Source organism: Coturnix japonica, chromosome 6, assembly GCF_001577835.2.
Source record: "Coturnix japonica isolate 7356 chromosome 6, Coturnix japonica 2.1, whole genome shotgun sequence".
Lineage (NCBI taxonomy): Eukaryota > Metazoa > Chordata > Aves > Galliformes > Phasianidae > Coturnix > Coturnix japonica.
The window spans coordinates 30,656,299-30,663,129 of NC_029521.1; the positions used below are offsets into that span (position 1 = coordinate 30,656,299).

Sequence of the window (6,831 nt, forward strand, 5' to 3'; positions counted from 1 at the left end):
ATACAGCGAAGATTGATGGCTTTGCAGTGTTAGCTTCCCCGTAAAAGTGGACGAGTCCTTGGGCAGACTCATTCACTTTTCCAACAGAAGAATTCACTGAAAAAATAAAAGACAATAACTACAGAAGTGACAGAAATCAGTACAGCTGCAGCACACAACAGGAAGAGTGAGCTCAGTTTTAGCAATAATTTAAACTCAGTTACAATGCCTACAGAGGAACCAAAGCGGGTGGTTGAGCTACTTGGTGCTCGGAGTGCTGAGCTTCTCAGTGACTGTCCAAATTAATCTGAAGCCCAAAAGGTTTCCAGGTGGACCAGAGTAAAACTGGATAGAAGAGAAAAAGAAGCCATGCTTTCAGACTGGTAAGGTGACATGGAGGGGATCAGGCACCTCACGACAAATTTGAGTCTAGTTTGGAACCATCTGTAGTAGGAGAACAGAAGTAAATCAAGAGATTGCAGTAGCTCAGTGTTTGCATGGTCCTTTAGCCCTGACAGCACGCAATGGGCTGTGTCAAACCCAGTGTAATGATACTGCAGCCTGCAGTGTTTATTTGCAGACTGGCACACCCAGCCTTGTTGGTTCAGTTCATTGGTCATTAATCTATGGTCATTGAAAGAACATAAACAGAATTAGGGCTAAAGTGAGTTCTGCAGTCTGTGTATGGAAACACATTCAGTACCATAGTTCAATGGAAGCTTTGCTGTCAAATACATTTCCACTGCTAATTAAATGTTAGATGCCAGTTTTTAAGCACGAACTCAAATTAATTCTAATGCTTAGAACGGTAGTTTATAAGCAGCATGTTTTCCATCAAATGTTCTACTATTTGATATCAAGTCAGAGTGTATCGAAGTTGAATAAGTGATGTAGCAACACTGATTGCTTCAAAATTTGGGCAATTTTTAATAGGCCTTACTTGTAACCTTGGCCTGTGAGATTCACATAGACAGATATGTGAGTGCCAAGCAGTGCATTGGTTGCTGAATTATTGTTTACTAAATCTAATGTTTTAGTGGTAGTAGCAGATTTGCATCCTCTTTTGATTCCCTGAGGGACCAAAGGATCAATCCAAATGGAGATAATTTGTCTGTCGAAGCCACGTGTCTCCATTCGTAAAAGCTAACATGGAGGCAACGCAATGAATAGGGAACATTTTCCATAGGTCTCTTAGTAAAAAAAGCTTCCTGCTTTTATGGTGCTGGGTTTTTTTTGTTCATTTGTTTGTCTTTCTGACTAAGAGCAACGTTTGTATCTAAAAATAAAGGCTAAAAGAATAGGATTTGGTTCCATTAAGGATAGGGCTCCTGCGGAGTCTGGAAAGCAACACGATAACTTATTTGAATGGACGATCCCGAGAGTATTTAAATTGCAATTTATGAGCAGAGAGAAACAGAAGGAATAGATTATGCGACTTTTCTGGTAGTACTAATTTGCAGTAAAGTGGGCATTGTTTCTGGCATCAGAGAGTTGCTGTGCCGTAATACAAAGCATCGGAAACAACATGGGAATGAATTATGCTGGGGACTCATAGCCAATTCAACAGTGGCTGTTATGGAGGTAATTTACTTGTCCTGCTCTCTGCATTGATTTGTTAGGAGGGAAGTTATAATCATGGAGAAGCCACAGTTGCCATTCTCTGAGAAGATTAATCAAGTAAAATCTTCACTGCTTAAGTAGGTAAAGGCGGTTCTTAATATCTGAAACAATGAGGAATACGGGTTTTGAAATGTTTTACTGTTTAAATTAATAGCTTCACATCTGCTTAAAAAGATAACGCTGTCCTGAACAAAGCGTGACTTCCTGGTTTGGTATAATGACTCTTTTTCAGATGATATTACAGAGCACCATAGAATATGAGATGAACCTTAATTAATATTCTTTCAATTACAATATATTTCACTGTCAAATTCTTCTGATATTCATGAAGTGGTGAGAAGCTGGTTATAAAGCTAATGATGAGGAAACTAAAAGAATAAGGGTCCGACTCTATCTTCTCCTAGAGAAGACAACTATTTAATTCCTATCTTCCATGCATTATTCAGTGCTTTGCTTTTAAGGGTACAGGAGCTGATCCAAATTCTGCCATCACTTATATGCAGAAAATACAGAAGTATGAAAATTTCATTGAAAGTTCATTTCAGATTTGTTCCAGTTTCTTGAAAAGAGAAGTAGCTTTGTATGGATTAATAGCTGGGTCAGTGTGCAGCTGGCTTTGGCCATTTGCTGTACTGATTGTGCAGCAATGGTGTTTTTTAAGCCCTTGTTGAACTTGAGCTTAGGCTGCTGCTATTGCTCTGGGCAGGAACAGGAGATCTGGTGGTACCAAGTGATGGTTTGTGCTGGCAGATTATGTCCTTGTTGGCTTGAATTGAGAACTGAACATAAAAGCGCTCAAAGTTGGTTTTATGCAGCATGTAGAAAAGGGGTCCGAGCCTCAAGCTCTCCCTTTTGAGGCGTCCTCCTAATATAATAAAACAGCCTTATTTTATTCTGTTTTTTAGTGTAACCAGTTGACACCCATGAATGATGCTTTCCCCAGTGTTGCTGCTTGACTCTGCTCTATGTACCTCACTGCTGAATGCCCAACCAGCCATACTGAGGTGAGAGGTGAGACTGTAAGGTGTCAAATGCAAAGAAAGCTCTGTTTGAGACTACGAGAGATATTAAGAATGTGTGTATATATGAATATGTATGAGTTTCTTAGAGCATTGCCTTGTTGAGCTTGTCCAGAGATCAGTTTGGCCTTGATCCTTTTTTGTCTCCCCATTCCATGTCCAGGTTGATCTGTGCCTTGCCTTTAGAGCTGTGGCTCACATACAGGTACATTTTCAGGTTCCTGCATTTGGCATAAAGGAGCATTTAATACTGCCAGTAAAGAAACCAAAGATATAGACAGGTTTTGTAATTACAAAGTAGCTTTTCTCTCTGTGGTACCTGAGATATAAGATGATAGGATTGTGCAGTCATAAAAAAGGAATAGCTTTTCAAAATCAGCTGTGTGGTGACTAGAAAATAATCATTTTTTACAATAAATAAATCAAAAATCATGTTTACAGCTCCTGGAGTTTAGAAATAACAGCTGACAAAGGAAATAAAATCTTGATAGTAACATATAACTGTGAAAGAAACCACTTTTCAGTTGACCTACTCTAAAAGTCATTAACTAGCAATGTGCTGACAACACAGGAAAAATAACCTCGCAGAGACTTTCATTGGCTTTCCTACTGAGCATCATGTAATGTCAGAGCCAGTGTAGGAATTTAAGGCAGCAATCATACAGCATGTCCTTAATTATTTCATATCACATTAGATGGGCAGTTGCTGTTGATCAGATCACAGAATGCCAAACTCAGTGCTCAGATCAAAATCTCAGTGCCAGTTACTTTCCTAATGAAAATGGATCCTGCTGGTGGTTTAAGATCAAGCCCATGGCCATTCTCCAGAGATAAGATTTTTGATACTAACAACAGGCACTATAGACTAAAGGCTTTCCTCCCTTAGGAGGGAGGAAATAGCCCTCCATGTTCCCACTGGGCAGCTCAGCTTCCAATGGTTGGAAGCCCAGTTGGGTTTTCTCCCTTAGGTAAAAATAACCCAATTGCCTGATTGCTGTGGGCTTTTTCAAAACCTTAAAGGTGTTTTTCCTAGAGGAATGAGTCCCAAAAATCTCTTTGATATGTCTAAAGCAAATCTGTCTGAGTCACATCTTGTTCTGCAATAAACCTACCCGTCTCCTCTCTCCACTTTTATAGCTATTGTTAAAGAATACAGCTGGGACGGTTTTGTCAGATGATATGAAGCTGTTGGAGAGAAAGAAAAGCACTTTAAATAAAGATCATTCTTTTTAAAGTTTCCTCACATTGGTTTTTTTAATGTAACCTGAAATAGGCTTACAGCGATTGGGTTCATTTTCTATAAAGGCAGAAAAAATCACTTGAAAACATTAAGATTATTCCAGCTGTGCCCACCCTAAAAGAAAGGGGGCTGTGGGGCAGCTGGACTCTTCTTGTGTCCAGGTTCATTAGCTTGGGGTGCTCTTTGAGCTCTTGCTGTTGACATGCCAAGTGACGTGCTGCACAGCAAGCTGATTTAGCTGTTATTGCATTCCTTGCAACTTTCATCATGTTCAGAGCTGGGCGTGCAGTGAACAAAGGTGCTCAGGTAAAGGCAGACCTTTTTGCTAGAGAAAATCCTTTAATTTGCTTTAGTGTGTGAAAGCCACCACCGAGCACTCGGCACATCGCAAGGATGTCAGTAATAACAGAACGCCTGCATGCAGTAAATGGTGAATTAAACCTTTGCAATCCAGTCGCTCTCCATGACACACAGCCCGGTATTTTGTAATTGTGGTGCAAATTGCTTTCCAAGGAGATCGTGTTCAGCTCTCAGTTTCTGCAGTGACATACCTGAAGAGGTGAAGTCCTTTATACTTATCATTAAAACCCAGCGATCTATACAAATCACTTCCCAACATGGCACTCACTCTTTTAATCTGAGGCAGATAACCGGCGCATCCCGGAGAAGCTTCAGCTCTCATCTGGGTGACAGATAAGAAATTTCATCGGACAGGTTTCCCTTGTGATAGACAGAAGTAATATCTCCGGCAGCAGGAGTGCTCAACCATGTAAGTCTCTATAAAGTTAACAGTTTGGGAGTAAACAGCTTTTTATGCAGGGGGAGATGTAAGGAAATACTGCTCTGCTCGCGCTCTGCCATTGAGTTAAGGTTCCAGGCACAGCAGAAGGCTGCTCCAAGGCTGATGCTTGAAAACAGACCTGGAAAAGTGAGGTATTATTCCACCTCCTCCAGGAAGTGAAGTGGTCTTACTAACAAGAATCGCTTTCAGTCCATATTACCAGGAGGGGACCCAGAAGGGCCCCAGGGACTGTGGATGGGAGCCCCACTGCCCAGGGCTGTGCTGCTCTGTGCAGCAGGGAGTGGGGGAGAGGTGAGCACAGAGCAAACCTCTGCCATGGTATTGTAGCTCCTTGGTGCACAACAAAGCTTCTGCACAACCAGGGTGTTGCTTCAGGTGATTGCATTTTATCTAAGATGTGTTTGTTGTTAAAGAAGGGGAGGTGATTACAGTTATTTTCCTTCTTAGAAAGTGTAATTTCTTTTGAACCTTTAATACTTAATCGTATTTGGTTTTCAGGATTAGTGCTTGTTTCTATCTAATGAAGTTGAGTGAAACAGCAGAAACTCTGCTGATAATAATGATATTTGTTCTGTCCCTCTCCACGTACCAAATGACTGCACAATTAAATGCAAAATAGGCAGAAAGCAGAACCGACTGAGTTATAAAATGACATGCTCTTCCCTTTAGAAAGCAGGAGCTGATCTGCCATGGGTGAGAAGTCTTGTTTTACTTATTGCAGGCATGAAAGCCCGCTGGAGTCCTGAGTGCAGACAGTGCTAAGAAACAAGGCAGGGCACAGGGCGCTGATGCTGGCGGTAAACACGTACGAAAGCAGCTCTGCACAGATGCCTTTGTGATGATGAAGAGTCAAAATGTTGCACTTCAGGGATTCTCCAGACCTTGCCTGTACTGGGGAATAAATTCAGGTGAGCACAATCTCATCTGCTGCTGAAATATTTGGCTGTATTGTAGAGTACCTAATGTCGTTTTTGCAAGGAAATAACAACTGACTGGGAAATGTTCTCATAAGAGATGGGCTTTCTATGCTCAGAAATCTTTTCTGTACTGAGGAGCTTTGAAGGAGATCAGCAGGCATTGCTGGACATAGGGAAGGATGATTCAAGGCAGAAGAGCCTTGTGCCCTGGGCAGGTGTGGGGCATGAGGGCAAACCCTGACATAAAGCAGCATTAGTCAGAGAATGAGGAAAGGAGCATGGAGTGCTGGTTCATTCAAGGCCAGGCTGGATGTGGCTCTGGGCAGCCTGGGCTGCTGGTTGGTGACCCTGCACACAGCAGGGGGTTGAGACCAGATGGTCACTGTGGTTCTTTTCAATCCAGGCCATTCTATGATTCTGTGTGTCTCCAAAGTGATGTAGAGAAGTTTTGGTGGGGAAGCTGTGTTGTACCAGGACTCTTGCAGTACTGAAGCAAGCAGTGGGTTCTACCTGAACAGGAGCAGGAGGTGCCAGTCCTGGCTTCCACCACGGGCTTCCAGAAAAGGTGGTGGGAAAATACACCCAGCATTGTTTACTCACAAAGAAAAGCAGAAATGAAGGGGCAGAGGATGTTGGGCTGCTGCTGTGAGAGGTACAGATGGTCCTGGGAACAAAAGGAGCTGAGTAAACAAAGTGAACACCAGTTTTTCGCTTCCCCTCCCTGCTCCTTCTGAAATGCTTTTCATCTCTCTCAACTCACCTTCCAGCTCTGTTCTGGTGGATGGAGGAACAGAGAGAGGAACTCTCCTGCTGACAGCAGGCGGCTGGCACAAAGAGCACAGAAAATCCAACTCTCCTCTCCCAGACTCCCATAAAAAGAATAGAGGGCGATGCGGCCGCTGGAACGGCGCTCTGAAGTGTGTAGTGCCGTGGAGATAAAATAACGGTACTTCATTCATATTATCTGAGCAGAGGAGTTGTGAGGAGCAGTGCTGGGTTGGCTCGTGCTCTGCTTGGCTCCTGCACATCACTGCTTCCCTGGGCTCGTGGCAAATGGAGACACTGAGACGCTGTGGTTTAAGGCGCAAACAAATAAAATATCATTTCGCTATATAAATAAAATCATAGCAGTGAATTATTCAAATTCTATGCTAAGATATTTTTATGAATTCAAGAGATCTGAAACTATATAATATGTCTCTCTAAAGACATTTTAGAATATTTATGAAAACAATTCATAAAATTAAATCCCAT

The 6,831-nt window shown here is 42.2% G+C and overlaps 1 long non-coding RNA gene across 1 annotated transcript; it reads left to right on the top strand.

Moving 5' to 3' along the window:
- The first annotated feature begins 2,502 nt into the window (after positions 1-2,502).
- On the top strand, positions 2,503-5,906 carry LOC116653629. The gene is made up of 3 exons (XR_004307828.1): positions 2,503-2,603; positions 4,505-4,627; positions 5,382-5,906. It is a non-coding gene; the product is annotated as an uncharacterized LOC116653629 (long non-coding RNA).
- The last annotated feature ends 925 nt before the right edge of the window (positions 5,907-6,831 follow it).